The 17,493-nt window shown below is 41.3% G+C and overlaps 1 protein-coding gene and 1 long non-coding RNA gene across 8 annotated transcripts in view; both read right to left on the bottom strand.

The window, feature by feature from the left end:
* The window catches only part of LOC117070328 (A disintegrin and metalloproteinase with thrombospondin motifs 7-like), a 684,711-nt gene that overhangs the window by 36,392 nt on the left and 630,826 nt on the right, over positions 1-17,493 (bottom strand).
* Positions 1-17,493, bottom strand: part of LOC117070331 — a 32,881-nt gene that overhangs the window by 8,986 nt on the left and 6,402 nt on the right. The window contains exon 5 of one of the 7 annotated variants that reach the window (XR_004431874.1): positions 6,214-6,224. The exons of 3 other annotated variants lie outside the window; for them this stretch is intronic. This is a non-coding gene — a long non-coding RNA (uncharacterized LOC117070331). Of the gene's footprint in view, positions 1-6,213; positions 6,225-8,536; positions 8,552-12,068; positions 12,517-14,379; positions 14,395-17,493 lie in introns of those variants that run through there. 3 more of the 7 variants (XR_004431877.1, XR_004431872.1, XR_004431875.1) reach the window with 3 other exon arrangements.

Raw genomic sequence — 17,493 nt, 5'->3', positions numbered from 1 at the left:
TGTGTGCGTGTGCACACTTGTCCTTGGTTGGCGCCCTATGTGTGTACCTGCTGTAGCTATTGGGTCAATCTGCACAATGTCTGACTCCACAATTTCCAGCAAACAAAAGCTCTACACGGCCTAATTTTCAAGCAGTCGAGACTGAAGCAGCAGTCTCCTTCTGTTTTTAATTTGAATTAAACTGCCAGGCTGCACTTGTGTGGGAAACTGACAATATTCAACAAGAAGTTTCCAGGTGAGGCCTGTCACCCTCCAGTGTAACTTTAGGGCCTGCTTGGCAGGGGGACTGCCTTTGGCTGGAGGCTGGGTCAAGAGGGCTCTCCTGGTATGGCACATTCCCATCGTAGGGAGGGAACTCTGTTGGGAGCATGAGATGGACCAAGAAGACCCATCCATTAGGAAAGTGGCCCTTGGTCTGTCCAGTTTTAGTGGAAGAGGGTGATTGGCGCAACGACCACTTCTGATGGGAAAACTAGTCGGAGACATGGACGTTCATTGTCTTTACCATGTGTGCCCCACCAGGACCCAAACTGGAGAGGTGAAAAGTTCCAGAAGACAGATCAAGAGTGGTGGACATGTCATGACTGCCCAGGCTAGGATCCTCCCACCACCCCTTGGTCCTGCCCTCTGGAACTCTGGGCAGGCTGGTGGAAGTCCTTTTTGTGGTCTGGGCTTCTGGCCAGGATGCCTATGGCTTCCTAACACCCATGTGGGGCAGCCTAGTGTAAAGATCCTGAAAACAGAGGAATAGCAATTGATAAAGTGAACCCAAGATATGACTAAAACTATCTCTGATGGCAAAGCCTTTGATGATGAAGAGTCTGACTCATAGAAAGATGGCCCTGAGCATGGCACCTCTGACCAAATCCCTCACTCTGACCTACTGAGCGTATGAGCCTAGCCTTGCTCAGTCGGGGCTGGAGGAAGATCTCATGGAGTCCACTCGATAACTGAACTTCCTGTGTGCCTGTCACAGCTGATTCCACCCACACTGTCCTCTACCACAGCCAGCCCAGCCCTGCCATGCCCTGCCACTGCAGTCAGGGCTCTTTGGGGGTGAGTGACAGAAAATTCACTTGAGTTGCCTTAGGCAAGAAGGGAAGTTCATTGGTCAGTAAGTTAGCCACGTGCAGGGCAGAAAACAGCTGGGCCTCAGGAATACCTGGTCTCAGAGTCACCAGTGCTGTCGGGATTTGCAGGCTCTTTCCCTTGTCTCTGTCTCCACCTCAGTCTGCAGATCAGTTTTGTGCTCTCAGAGAAACTTTCCCCACAAGGTTGGAGTCAGGCTGTTGGTAGCATGAGACTTCCATCTTCCTGGCTTTGCCCCCAACAAAGGATAGGGCTCCCCTCCATTAGTTCCTATTCAGAAAACTCCAGAAGAAAGTTTCTGCTTGGTGTGGTCTGGATTGGCTGGGTAGTTGGGACACTAAAACTGCCAACTCCTCTAGTGTCATGTGGTTGAAGTAGGGTGGGGAGACGTATTAGTTCATGTTGCCATGCCAAAATACCACAGACTGGGTGGCTTAAACCACAAACATTTACTTCTCACAGTTCTGGAGGCTGGGAAATCCAAGACCAAAGTGCCAGCAAGGTAGGTTACATTCTGAGGCCTTTTTTCTTGTCCCATAGCTGGCTGCCATATTGTGTGCTCACGTGACCTCTTCTTTGTATTTGTGCAGACAGTGAGTGACTACACTCTCTAGTGTCTCGTCTCATAAGAACACTAATGCTACTGAATCAGGGCCCCAACCTTAGGACCTCATTTAACCTTAATGACTTCCTGAGAAGCCTCATCTCCAAATACAGCCATGCAGAGGGTTAGGGCTTCAACATATGAATTTAGAGGAGACAAGAGACACTCAGTCCATGATGGGAAGAAATACTTCATGAAAAACGGGATGCAGTGGCCAGAAAAGGGGCAGACAAACTGTTCTCTCCATTTTCCAAAATACACATCACACACACACACACACACACACACACACACAAAACACATGGTCCTGCCTTTGCCCCTTCCCAACAAGGCCTCTACCCACCCCATGATTATTTACCTCCCTCCTATCCTGCTCTCTGGAGCTGCCCTTTCCCCTAAGTTGTCCTGTGGCTCACTGATTGCTACATGCAGGCAGGTGCATGTAAATGTAGCCCGGGGCTGGGGGCCTCCTGGACCATGTGTGTCCTGAGCCCTACCATGGGACTGGGCAGGAAGTGGGTCTCACCCATGTCCACTGTCCTCAGAGCCTGGCCCTAGGACATGAGCTCAGTGGGTGCTGCAGCTTTGTTGGATTCACTTCAGGCACCCTTTCCCCATATCCACTTGTAAGGTGCTCAGAGCCTTGATACCTCTTGTCTTTGGGAGAACATAATGTGATTACTCAGCTCACACAAACCTGCTGGTGGCTTCCTGTAATAGAAGGACATGATTTTCTAGTTCAAAAGAGTCTACCAAGTGACTAGCACAGTGAATGAGGATCTACAACAGGGCACATAATTGGGAAATTTCAGAGAGAAAATCCTAAAATCCTCCAGAGAGAAAAGACAGGTCATATATAAAGAGCCAAGACTCCACATGGCACCGACTTCTTCCCAACAACACTGGGAACTAGAAAATAATAGAGCAATGTTTCCCAATGTGATGAGAAGTTACATTTAAATTACAGCATTATATCCATCCAAACTATTAATCAGAAGTTGGGGTAGAACAGCAACATTCTAAACTACGTGAAGGTCAGAAAGTCTCAGGAAGCTACTGGAAGATGTGCTGCAACACAGTGAGAGGATAAACCAAGGAAAAAGAAGATCTGGGGCCAGGGAACAGGAGATGCACACAGAAGTAAGCAAGCAGAGTTGATCTACTGCCTGCTTGAAAACACTATTTAAAAATCCCTAACCCAAAGAAGGCCAGAGCTCTCATGAATCTGACCCAACAGATTTTGAAGCCAAAGTTGAGGACATTTGAAGCGAAAGCCTGGCCAGACAGAGATGAGGCTCCTGGAAGGGAACAGGTGCAGTCCTGCTTAGGCTGCAGTGTCCTCTGGCTACAGTTGACAAGGGCTTCCTCTGGGTCACAGTTTCTAGGGACAGAGTTTGGGGTAGTTCGACTGTCTGCATTGTAGGACTCTGGTGATGAGCTCACCTGGGAAACTGTGTTGTAATGGGAAGGGAATGGTTTTGCTTTTCCAAATCATCTACCCCATGCATGCTTGGATCCACATTGAAATTCAGTGTAGAAACTGCCTTTGAACAGCTAAGCCTGAATTCTGGGCTGTTTGTCCAGTTTCCTGGCCTCTGGCTTTGTTCACTCCTTATCCCTACCCATCACCGATGCCAGATCCATCCTCCCAAATATCCTTTCATCATGTTACCCTCCCCACCACCTCATGGCACCTTCCATACAATAGGAAATGCCTCCCACCTCAGCCTGGCATTCAAGGTTCTTTCTGACGTGGCCCACCTCTCACCACTCCACCAAATCTCCCTGTGGGCCCTGCCAAATTGGATCAACTTTTTCTATCCATGAGCTGAACTTTCCCACCTCCATACTGTTGCTTACACTGTGACCTTCCTGTGCGTGTTCTTTTCCTCCCTCTTCCCAAGCCCAAATGCTTGCACCACCCTGCACAGCCGACGGTGGTACCCAGGTAGTCTGCTATGGGCCTGGAATAAGGCTCAGAGACATGCTGGCTTCAGGTGGGACCCAGCACATTCCCAACTTTGGTGGCTGTGGTGAGAGACCTCTTCTGCTTGAGAAAAGCAGAGGGAAAGGTAAAAGGGACTCTGTCTTGCAGCTTAAGTACCTGCCTGTCCACGGTAGGGTAGAGCACCAAATAGGCTCCTGTGGTCACTGATTTTAGGCCTTGTCTCTTAGACGGAATTTCTTGACCTGCCCTGGGCTGGAGGGGAGCCCACTGCCCTGAAGGGTGAGTCCCAGGCCTGGAAGCATTCACCACAAATGACTTAAGAGCCCTTGGGCCCTAAGTAAACATCAACAGTAGCCTGGCAGCACTCCCTGTGGGCCTGTGGTGGTAGTCACAGGGCGAGGCTCCTCTGCCTGTGGAAAGGGAAAGGCAGAGTGGGAAGGACTTTGTCTCATGGTTTCAGCGTCAGCTCAGCTGCCGTAGAATAAAGCACCAGGTAAGTTTCTAAGCTTTTTGCCTCCAGTCTCTGGCTCCTACACAGCATCTCTGGACGCACCAGGGCCTGAGGGAACTGGTTGCCCTGAAGGGAAAGACACAAGCCTGACTGGCTTTGCCACCTGCTGACTGTAGAGCCCCAGGACATTGAGTGAACATGGGCAATAGCCAGGTAGTGTTGACAGTGGGCCTTGAGTGAGACCCAGTGCTTTGATGGCTTTAGGTCTGACCCAGTGCAGTCCCAGTGGTGGTGGCCATAGGGATGCTGTGTCAGCCCAAGTGGCCCAGCTCCGAGTGGCTCAGCAGAGAGAAAGAGAGAGAGAGAGAGACACACACAGACACACAGACAATTTTTTTGGAGAGAAATTACAGGTAGGGAATAAGAGTTTCTACTGCCTGGTAGCCCAGAGAATTCTTCCAGATCTTATCCGAGACCACCAAGTAGCTCCTCTATGAGTCTGCACGAACCACAGGATAACTGGGCTTGATGTGTATCTAATAAAGATACACTTTAGATCACCACACCCACATCCTTTCAAATACTTGGATAGCCTTCCCAAGGGTGGGTACAAACAAGCTCAGGCTGAGAAGATGGTGGCAGCCTGACATGAGCCATGGAATATTTGCACCACGGAAAATGGTAAACATTACAGAACAGATTTCTGTTCCCTCTCCTACAGAACCCCTTGTATAACAACAGCACACCACTGCCCCATCCCTGAGCAGAGCGCTGTGTGTTATAGGAGAGTGGGGGCAGGTGTCTTCTCCCTTGGGCTACAGAATACACATTTTTTTCCCCTCAGCATACGGATCATTCTCAAGGATAGACCATATCTTAGGTCAAACGACAAGTCTTAAAAAATTTAAAATTTAAAATAATATCAAATATCTTCTCTGACCACAATCGAATAAAACTAGAAATTAGTAACAAGAGAAATGTTGGAAACTATACAAACACATGGAGATTAGATAATACGCTCTGGAATGACCAGGGGGTCAATGAAGAAATTAAGAAGGAAACTGAAACATTTCTTAAAACAAATGATAATGGAAACACAACATGCCAAAACCTATGGGACATGACAGAAGCAAGACTAAGAGGGGAGTTTATGGCTATAAACACCTACTTTTAAAAAGTAGAAAAGCATCAAATAAAAAACTTAACAATGCTCCTTAAAGAAATAGAAAAGCAAGAACAAGCCAAACCCAAAATTAGTAGAAGAAAAAAAAAATAAAGATCAGAGCAAAATAAATGAAATGAAGAAAGCAAAGCATCAATGAATTGAAAGGTTGGTTTTTGTAAAGGATTAACAATATTGAGAAACTTTTAGCCTAACTAAGGCTAAGAAAAAAAGAGAGAAGACCCAAGTGAATAAAATCAAACATGAAAAAGGAAACATTACAAGTGATACTGCAAAAATTCAAAGGATCAGTAGTGGCTATTATAAGCAACTATATGCAAAGAAATAGGAAAATCTACTAAAAATGGATACATTTCTAGAAACATCCAGCCTAGCAAGATTGAACCATGATGAAATCCAAAACCTGAACAGACCAATAACAAATACTGAGATCGAAGTGGTAATAAAAAGTCTCCCAGCAAAGAAAAGCCTGGGACCTGGTGCTTCACTGCTGAATTCTACTAAGTATTTAAAGAAGAATTCATACCAACCTTACTCAAGCTATTCCAAAACTAGAGACCTTACCCAACTATTCCAAACTCATTCTACAAGGCTAGTATTACCCTAATACCAACACCAAAGATGCATCCAAAACAGAGAACTACAGGCCAAGATCACTGATAAATATTGATGCAAAAACCCTCCACAAAATATGAGCAAATTGAATTCAACAACACATTAAAGTTGGGGTGCAGTGTCCCAGGTTCACTCAACCCTTCCCCTTCTCCTCTCTGTGTGCGTCTACTTTGGCTGTGCTGCCTAGTGGCAGTGGCATTAGCAATGTTGGTGTGTGGGCCTCCCAGGAGAAGGGAGAAGTGAATATGCCCTTCTCTTGCCTCCTGCCAGGCGTCTGCAGTCTGGCACCAGCTCTGGCCAGGTCTTCAAGCAAGAGACCTGGAGATGTTCTTTTCTAATTTCTGGATTGGGAAATGGAGGCAAATTCTGGGTACTAGAGTGAGAACTAAGATGAGGCTTGATCAGGAGAGTCTGGAGTCCCGAAATGCAGAGACCTGAAACCCTCTAGAGCGTGTAGGGAGCTGGGTGTGTGTTCAGTACAGTCACTTCTCTCTGTGCCTCAATGTTCCAGGTATTTTGGAGGGGCTGAGATCCTGGGAATTCCTGGAGCCTGGCTGCATGCCCTGGCCATCCTGATGCCCTTGTGTTCTCCATGGCAGGCCCACAAGGCCAAAGAGAATGGCTCTGACAGCTTCATGCATTCCATGGAACCACAGCTGGTGCAACAAACGGACACCACCCAGAACCTGGTGGACTCCTACATGGCCAATTGTCAACAAGACTGTGTGTGACCACATGGTTGGTCTCATGCCCAAGACCACCATGCATCTCATGATTAACAATGTGCATGCACTGCCTCATGGGGGCAGGGGGCTCCTGTGGCACTGGGGATGCAGGTGGCCATGTTGGAGTAGGGTAGCTGCTGACCAGCCCTATGGGATCAGGTCCAGGGAGAGTGGCACAGACCAGAGCTGTCCCATAGAAATATAACATGGGACTGAGCGGAGTGCCCCATGCCTGTAATCCCAGCACGTTGGGAGGTCAAGGCAAAAGGATCACTTGAGCCCAGGAGTTTGAGACCATGTTGGCAACATAGTGAGAACTGTCTCTACACAAAAATTTTAAAAATAGCTGGCCGTGGTGGTGGTACATGCCTGTAGTCCTAGCTACTTAACAGGCTAACGTTGGAGGATCACTTTGAGCCCAGGAGGTTGAGGCTGCAGTGAGCGGTGATCTCATCCACTGTACTCCAGCCTGCTGACAGAGCGAAATCCTATCTCCAAAAAATTTAAAACTGAGTAGACAGGTGTCCTGGTGGCATGATAGGACCTGGGTCCCCTCCTAGATTTGTGACCTTGGACAGGTGACTTTTCCTCTAGACCTCAGTGTCCCTATCTGAGTGAGAAAATGGCAGTGGGAGAAAAGGGCAGACCCCAACTCTACAAAGAAATACAAAAATTAGCCAGACATGGTGGCACATGCCTGTGATCCCAGCTACTCAAGAGACTGAGGCAGGAGGATCATTTGAGTCCAGAAAGTCAAGCCAGCAGTGAACTATGATCATGTCATTGTACTCCACAGCCAGTGTGGCAGTGAGAACTGTTTCAAAAATATTTTTTTCTATTTTTTCAGAGGGAGTCTCACTCTGTCACCTAGGCTGGAGTGCAGTGGCATGATCTCGGCTCACTGCAACCTCTGCCTCCCAGGTTCAAGCAATTCTCCTGACTCAGCCTCCCAAGTAGCTGGGATTACAGGCGACCACCACCACACCCAGCTAATTTTTGTATTTTTAGTAGAGTCAGGGTTTCACTATGTTGGCCATGCTGGTCTCAAACTCCTGATCTCAGGTGACCCACCTGCCTTGGCCTCCCAAAGTGCTGGGATTACAGGCATGAGCCACTGCACCTGACCTAAAAAAAAATGTTTTTATTACAAAAATAAACTCCTATTTCTGAAATTCACTACTGATATGAAGTCACAAGGGACTATACCTCGCACTCTAGCAAACAACAACAACAGGCCAGATGAGCTAGAAAATAAAAAATATGTTTAACTCATCAGAAAGCTAAGGACACAAAGAAATCTAGGTTGGGTACAGTGGTTTATGCTTGTAACCCCAGGACGTTGGGGCACCAAGGCAGGCAGATCTCTTGAGCTCAGAAGTCTGAGATCAGCCTGGGCAACATGGCAAAACCCTGTCTCGACAAAAAATACAAAATTTAGATGGGCCTGGTGGTACACGCCTGTAGTCCCAGCTGCTCAGGAGGCTGAGGTGGGAGGATCAATTGAGCCAGGGAGGCAGAGGGACTGTAGTGAGCTGAGATCACTACAGGCTGTACTCCAGGCTGGGTAAGAGTGAGAACCTGTCTCAAAACAAAAACAAAAACCAAAGAAACCTAAATGATCCAAACTCCAGAAATTGCCAAGTCCTTCACAGGAGAGAAGAGACTCCCTAGCTCTTGTTATTCCTAGTTGAACTATAGTAGGAAGATGAATACTATCGGGGGGAAAAGAGAAACTTGTTGAAATTTAACAAAATTTTCACAACCACTTGGGGGCTGGTTTGACATTAGAACCTAGAGGACCCAAATCCAGAGATGAAGGCTTCCAACCAATCTTACCCTTTAGATGATGACCAGGTACAGCAAGGTGTAGGACTCTAAAGGTGTAGATAACAGAAGGAAAGCTGACAGAGCTTGACTTCTCCCAAGGCCAAAATACCTTTTAAAAATGAAACCAGAGGCAGGATTGTTGTGAAATCCAACAGAGGCACGCTTGGAGGTTAAGTGGGGTCAGAAATGCTGAGAAACCCATCCCCTAGGCATTGTGGGCATTCCTCTACAAAAGGGCAGGGCACACATGAGAGCTGAGAAAAATATCCTCCTGTCCCCCAGCCCATTGATAAAAAAAAATCCTAGCAGAGGTTGTAAAGCAGGGAAAGATCTCCCACAGTGATGAAAGCTGGTGGCTTAGCTATGAAGCAAATTCAGATCTCTGGAATCTTGCCAATGCCCAAAATTCAGGCCCTGGTGAGATGAGAGTTCTGATTCTACCTTCATTCAAAATATTTGAAGCTAGACACAAACTGAATCAAACTAAACTAAAACTGCAATGAAGCCCCAATCTAGAACTCATATACATCAGATTGAGCCACCATTAAATTAGCCTAACAAAACAAAAACCAAAGGGCATGCCCTGTTTTAGAAGTAAATATTTGCTTCAATTTCTTTTTTTCCCCAATATAAAACGTCCATCATCCAATCAAATATACAAGACATGCAAAAGCAAGTAAATAAGATTCATGTTAAGGGAAAGGAAGGGCTCAATAGAAGCAGAACTAGAAAAGACCCAGACATTGAATTATCAGTTTGGATCTTTAAAATAACTGATTAAAAGAAAAAAAAAGGAAAAAAAACCAATAAAATAACTGATTAAAATGCTGAAAAGTAGAGTGGAAAATGTGGAAAACACGCATGAAGAAGTAGGAAATTTCAGCAGAAAATTGTTAACTATACAAACATAATGAAACGCTAGAAATAAAAATATTAGAAATGAATAATTCAGTGCAACTATGTATCCATAAATAACTAAAAATAAAAATTTTTTAATGGAGAATTCAATAAACAAGTTTAACAGGTTAACCTTGAAAAGCATCAAAAATCTTAAAGATGGTCAAATGGAAAGTATCCAAACTGAAAACCAAAAGGAAAAAGGGCAGAGGAAAAATAATCTGAGATCTGTAGGTTTATACCAAACCATCTAATATATATATAACTAGAATCTCCAAAGAAGACAAGCAAGAGAGTATGAGATGAGAGAAAAATGTAAACATATCATGGCCAAGAAAGAACCAGTATTAATGGAAGACATCAACATAGATCCAAGAAGTTCAGTAAACTCTATAAAAAGAAAAACATCCCTAGACATATCCTAGTCAATCTACTGAAAAGTAAATATAATGCACAGATGCAGCCATTGAGAACAACCACACATTATGGAAAGGGAAATAAAAATTAAAATGATGAATGACTTCTCACCAGAAACAAATGAGGCCTGAGTACAATAAAAATAATTTCTTTAAAATACTGAAAGAAGAAATAAAAGGTCAACATAGAGTCCTATATCCAACTAAAATACCCCTCGAAAATAAAAGTAAGGACATTCTCTGATAGACAAAAGCTGAGAGAACTCATGTATATTAAAAACTGCAATAGGGCCAGGTGCACCACACATTAAACATTGCACTAGATATTGTAGCCAGTGCAGAAAGGCAAAAAAAAAAAAAAAAAAAAAGAAGAAAAGTCATAAAATCAGAAAATCAGAAAAAGAAGTAAAAACATTATTTGCAGACTAGACTGCTGTGTATGTATTAATATAAAATTGTATGGAATATATAAGAACTATTTCTAGAATAAATGAATTTATCAAGTTGGCATGATTGAAGATTAGCATACAAAAATCAGCCAGGCATACTGGCACATGACTAAAGTCCCAGCTACTTGGGTGGCTGAGGCAGGAGAATCCCTTGAGCTCAGGAGTTTGAGACCAACCAGGGCAACATAGCGAGACTCAACTCTAAACAAACAGAAAATCGATTGTATTTCTAGATGCTAGCAACAAACAACTTAAAAATGAAAATTAGCTGGGCACAGTGGCTGATGCCTGTAATCTCAGCACTTTGGGAGGCCAAGATGGGCGGATCACGAGGTCAGAAGATCAAGACCAGCCTGACCAACATGATGAAGCCCTGTCTCTACTAAAACTACAAAAATTTGCCGGGCATGGTGGTGCATTCCTGTAATCCCAGCTACTCAAGAGGCTGAGGCAGAAGAATCGCTTGAACCTGGGAGGCAGAGGTTGCAGTGAACCGAGATCATGCCACTGCTTTCCAGCCTACCCCAACAAAAATAAAACTCCATCTCAAAAAAAAAGAAAATTAAAAATATTTAAAAAATCAAATGCTTAAGAAAAAGTCTAATGTAAGATATGCAAGTCTTATGCAAGGGAAGCTACAAAACATTGCTGAGAAAAAAATTAATACCTAAATAAATGACAAGACATAGTATGTTCATGGATTAGCTCACTCAATACTATTAAAATTTTCATTCTAAATGGACATATAGACTCAACAAAACCCCATATCAAGATTCTAGCAGTTTATTTTTTGTTTTTGTTTTTTTTAGACAGGGTCTTGCTGTCACACAAGCTGGAATGCAGTGTCATGAACACAGCTCACCCAGCACAGCTAAGTTTGAAAAACAAGATGAGCTAATTCTAAAACTTTATGACAAAGAATCGAGAATAACCAAAGCAATCTTGAAAAAGAACAAAAGGGAAGGATTTACTAGTTTAAAGACTTACTAGAAACAACTATATATCCATGTTGAAAAAAACTAAACCTCATTCTGTTCACAAAAATTGATTTGAGATGGATCACAGACCTAAATATAAAATCCCAAACCATAAAACGTATAGAAGAAAATACGTTATTTGTGACTTAGAGGTCATAAACCCACAAAATAAAAAACTGATAAAGTCAATTTTATCAAAAAAATTTGTTCATAAAAAGATCCCAATAAGTGAATACACAGAGTCTTTAAAAAAATCATAGCATATCTATCCATCAAAGGATTTATACCCAGAATACAAAGAATAATACCTACAATAAAAAGACTTCCAACTTTAAAATGAGAAAAGACATGAAAGACACTCCATGAAAGATATACAAGTGAAAAATAAGCATACGAAAAAGTGCTCAACATCATTAATCATCAGGGAAATGTAAATTAAAATCAGTTATTTCATATGTGCTAAAATGGCTAATATAAAAAACACTGACAATGTAAATGTTGACAGACATGTAAAGCAACTGCAACTCTCATACATCACTGATGGGAGTACAAAATGGTGAAACCACTTTGGAGAACAAGAGGGCAGTTTCTAATAAACATGGACTTACCATATGACCCAGTAATTTTCTACTGTTATTTATCCAAGAGAGATGAAAACGTATATCCACAAAAAACAAAAACAAAAGTCTGTGTAAGAACATCGATAGCATCCTTATTCATAACTGCCCCAAACTGGAAACAACCTAAAAGTCCTTCACTAGGAAGATGAATAAACAAATTGTGGTATATTTACAGAATGAAATACTACTCAGCAATAAAGAGCAATGTCCTGATACATACAATATGGATGTCTTTAAAGCATTATCAGTGAAAGAAGCCAGATGCAAAAGAGTACATTATAATATGATGCCATTTATATGTAATCCAAAAGCAGGTAAAGCAAATCTTTAGTGATAAAAATCAGGAAGTGATCACTGGAGTGGGGAGGTGCTCAGGGGTGATTTAAATGTACTTGAGAACTTTCTGGGTGAATTTTAATGTTTTATGTCTTCTATTGGTAGTTACTACACAGACGTATACAACTGTCAAAACATCAAACTTAACACTTAAAATGTGTGCATTTCGTAATAATATTAATTTCTATATACCAATTTAAAATAAAGGTGAGTAGTGGATTCCTATTCCAGGAGTGTTTGTCTCCGATTCTTCACTGGCCTGTTATCTGTTTGCTTCAGTGAGATTTTTGGGCTCCAATCTATTCAGGGCTAGGCCCTTGATTATGGAATTTATCTTGAAGGGCACAGAATCCAGTGTCCCAGAGACAGCATTTAGAATCTGTGAAGCAATTGTGTGGAAACAACAGTCATTTATTTCCGTTGGTTAGTGAGCAACCACTTGAGCATTGTAAGGCACACACTTGTACACGGACTTCCTTAAAAGTACAGCACTTAACCTACTTTGTTGCAAGGTAGTCAAAATGGAGTAAAAATTAATTATTCAAAGGCATGCAGAACACTATCACCTTTTATTAATCCCATTCTCTAGCATTTGCTGCCCTGACCTTTACAACACTCCAAATTAGTACTAGGATTTTTGGATACAAAATCATTTCCTATCCACAGCAGACATCTTTTCAAAAGCAGGTAGACACTCAGATCATTCTTCCTTATTAGAAAACTCTTCAGTGTTTTTCCTAGCTAGATAGAAAAAAATCCACAACTCTGGGTATATGGTAGGAATTTATTAACAAGCAAACAACTTTGTTCATACCAGGAAGACCAGCAATTAGATTATAAATGACTTCAGAGCAAGTGCAAGAACTTAACCATTTTAGATCATTCCATGAGAATGCCCAAGAAGGCCCACAAGAAGTGCCCTACAAATGCTGGTTATTATTTTACGCTGTACTTCTCTGAGAAAATGATGTGACGTACAGAGGTGGGAGTACACATAGCAAGGAAGTCTCGCTGTAAAACGAAGCTGGGAAATTCAAGTAATGGTGTTTTTGGATAAGATCCCTAAGAAAACGTAGGACAAAATCCTGCTGTGCGTGTATTTGCTCAGTCCTCAGGAATCCCACTTGGCCAACTGACTCCAGAGAGCTACAGCCTCACTGCACAAGCCTCAGATTCATAATTCTAAGTACAGCCATTTAATGTGCACTGAACTGGCTTATAGGGCACTACTCTGTTGTTATACAGAAACAAATTTTAGCTATCAGAAGGAAATCTGAAATCTATAGAAACATTTTCAGCCTAAAAAGCTTTCTGGGGGATAAACTGTCTACTATAGATAGTTGGTTTTGTATTTCTTCTTCTTCTTTCTTCCTTCCTCCTTCTTCCTCCTTCCTCCTTCTCCTTCTTCTTCTTCTTCTTTTCTTTTTTTGACAGAGTCTCACTCTGTCTCCCAGGCTGGAGGGCGGTGGCGTGATCTCGGCTCACTGCAAATTCCACCTCCCGGGTTCAAGAGATTCTCCTGCCTCAGCCTCCTGAGTGGCTGGGATTACAGGCATGTGCCACTATGCCCGGCTAATTTTTGTATTTTTAATAGAGACGGGGTTTCATTGTGTTGGCCAGGCTAGTCTCAAACTCCTGACCTTATGATCCACCCACCTTGGCCTCCCAAAGTGCTGGGATTACAAGGCATGAGTCACCATGCCCGGCCTGGTTTTATATTTCTATAATCACCCTCCAAATTCTCATTCTGAAAGAAACTTGAATACTCCATGGATAAAGGCAGGTGACTTGGAGTAAATTACACCTTTAAACAGGTGTAATCAGTGAAGAGGGTTTTGCAGGTGCCAAAAAGACATAAACGGTTACTGAGGAAATATTAAGTATATAAAGCTAATGTCAACTGGGCATGGTGGCTTGCACCTATAGTCCCAGGTACTCAGGAGGCTGTGGCAGGAAGATGGTTTGAGTCCTGGAGTTCACAGCAGTAGTGCACCCTAATTGTGCCTATGAATAGCCATTATACTCCAAATGGGCAACATAGTGAGACCCCACCTCTAAAAAAAAATAGTAATTTTTTGAAAAGCCAATGTCATCAATCAAAGTAAGTAAGGTTGGACTTCTGAAAAGGGTTTAGAAATGCAGGGCTGGCTTGCTGAACTCAATAAAATGCTAGGGTGGCTCTCAAATGTGAGGTGAAAGAATGAATACTTTGAGTACTTCTGAACAGTGTATCTGAGGTCACCAACAAAAGACGCATCTGTTTTGAAGAGATGAGCCAAGATAAGAATTAAGTTTCCAGGGCAATCTTAGGTTGGAAGTCCCCTAATCAGTCTATATATATATATCATTTTAGCAGGTGCTTTTGGTGACTGAGAAGCAGATACAGACTACACAAATGGAAAAGCACTCTATGATCATGGATAGGAAGATTCAATATCATTAAAATGTCATACTACACAAAGCAATCTACAAATTACCAATATCATTTTTTTTGTTGCAGAATTAGAGAAAAACTATTCTAAAATTTATATGGAACCCAAAAAGAGCCTGAATAGCCAAGGCAATCGTAAACCAAAAGAATAAAGCCAGAGGCATTACATCTTCTGACTTCAACCTACACTAAACTAAACTAAGGAACTAAAAGTAGAATTACCATTCAAACAAGCAATCCCATCATTGAGTATATAACCAAAGGAAAATAAATCCTTCTGTCTGCACTTGTACGTTCATTGTAGCACTTTTCACAATAGCAAAGGCATGGAATCAACACAGATGCCCATCAATGGTGAATCATATGAAGAAAATGCAATGTATATAAAGAAATCATATAAAGAAATCATATAAATCATATAAAGAAATCATATAAATCATAAATCATAAAGAAATCATATAAATCATATAAAGAAATCATATAAAGAAAATGCAATGTAGTATACCATGGAATACTATGCAGCCATAAAAAATGAAATCATGTTATTTTTGAGAACAAGTATACAACTGGAGGTCATTATTCTAAGCAATTTAACACAGAAACAGAAAACCAAATAGTGCATGTTCACACTTGTAAGTGGGAGCTAAACATTAGGTATACATGGACACAAAGACGGAAACAATAAAGACTGGAGATACCAAAAGAAGAGAGGGAGGGGAGCATGCAAAGGATGAACAACTACCTGTTGGGTACTGTGTTCACCAATCGGATGATGGAATCATTAGAAGCCTAAACCTCAGCATCACGTAATATACCCAAGTAACAAACCTTCACATATAATCCCTGAATCTGAAATTCAAATAAATGAAATAAATGGTATTGGGAAAACTACGCATCCACATATGAAGGAACAAAATTGAAGTCTTATTCCATAAATAAAAATCAATTCAAAGTGAATTGAAGTCTTAAACACAAGACCTGAAACCATAAAATTCCTAGAAGAAAACATGGAAAATTTCCTTGACTTTGACCTTGCCAATGGTTTTTTGGATATGACTCCCAAAACACAGGTAACAAAAGTAAAAATAGACAAATGGGTTCAACTAAACTACAAAGTTTCTGTACAGCAAGGAAACAATCAACAAAAAATTGGAACCTATGAATTGGTAGAAAATATGAGCAAACCATGTATCACATAAGGGGTTAATATTTAAAATAATAAGAAACTTAATAGCAAAAAAAAATGTGCATTAAAAAATGACCAAGCACCTGAATAAACATTTTTCCAAAGAAGACATACAAATGTTCAATAGATATATGAAAAGATACTCAACATCACCAATCACCAGATAAATGCAAATCAAAACCACAATGAGATATCATCTCACACCTGTTAGGATGTCTATTATAGGAAAGATAAAAGATAGCAAGTGTTGGCGAGGATGTAGAAAAAAAGGAATCCTTGTACCCTGTTGGTTTGAATGTAAATTGGTACAGCCATATGGAAAACAACACGAAGTTTTCTCAAAAAATTAAACATCGAACTTTCATGTGATCCAGCAACTTCTCTAGTGTATACTCAAAGGAAATGAATCAGTATCTTGAAGAAATATCTCCACTCTTATTTACTGCAGCATTATTCACAATAACCTAGATAAGAAACAACCTAAATGTGCATCAATCAATGAATGGATAATTATGATGTGTAAATATATGTATGAATATATATATATACACTAAACATATATTCCATTATATATTATGTAATAATATACATAATAATGTATAAATCTAAAAGAGTTGAATACATAGAAGCAGAGGATAGAATGATGCTTACCGGGGCAGAGAAGTGAGGAAATGGGGAAATATCGGGCAAGAGGTATAAAGTTGAATTTGTATAGGATGAATAAATCTAGAGATCTAATGTACAACATCATGACTATAGTTGATAATACTGTACTGTATACTGGAAATTTCCTGAGAATAGATTTCAGGTGCTCACCACACACAGACACACACACATGCATACACACACACACACACACATGCACACATACACAAAGGTTACTGTGAGGAGATGGATATGTTTTTCACTTTACTAAAGTAATCATTTTACTGTGCGTGTATACACATGTTAAAAATCATGTACATTTTAAATATATACAATGTTTATTTAAAAATAAAATTGACTATATAAAAGGAAACTTTATAATTGAGAATTTAAAAAGCAATAGCATGAAAAACGAAATTGGTATACTAGACACCAATATGAGACATCATCGGGGAAGACACTGTTCAGAAGAAAATTAGTGGAACAAACAGCACTTCAAGAATTTAAACTTGGTAAGTTATCACTTCAGGCCAGGCTAAGAATGCATCAGAGACTAGTAAGCATTGATATGTAGAAAGAGGAGGGATATTCTAAAAACTGGAATGAAATGAGTAAAAAAAGCATAGAACCAGAAAAATGAAACAGTTATTCAGTAGACATGGTGAGGATCAGAAGTTTTCAGGGATGAGAGACTGCGGTGTAATTCTATAAAGGTAAATTGAGATCAGTATGGGAAGACCCTTGATTGCCAGACTGAGGGCCTTGACATAAGTATAGATTTTTTAAAATCTTCTTTTAAGGGCACCAGACAGTTGTAGAAGCAAAACACTAAAATTTCAGAGAGATAGGAGCCCTTCCTCAGTGAGTTGATATGGCCAGCCATTTATTTCTCTGGGAACACTTGTCAAGTCTAGGCCTATGCTGAGGATTGAGCTTGGCATAAACAAAGAAACTCTAGTAGGGGAAAGAGAAAGCAGTGGAACACTTGAATGTGGGCTGCTAGGACTAGCAAATCTAGAAGAGCCCCAGATACATAGCTGCTTTTCAATGTAAGACATTCACTGAGTGTTTGAAGGGGAGAGGGTATGGTGTGC

Source organism: Trachypithecus francoisi, unplaced genomic scaffold (assembly GCF_009764315.1).
Source record: "Trachypithecus francoisi isolate TF-2019V2 unplaced genomic scaffold, Tfra_2.0 Lachesis_group3, whole genome shotgun sequence".
Taxonomy (NCBI): domain Eukaryota; kingdom Metazoa; phylum Chordata; class Mammalia; order Primates; family Cercopithecidae; genus Trachypithecus; species Trachypithecus francoisi.
Note: the sequence above shows the minus strand (reverse complement) of the source record. Positions and strands in the feature narration are given on the sequence as shown.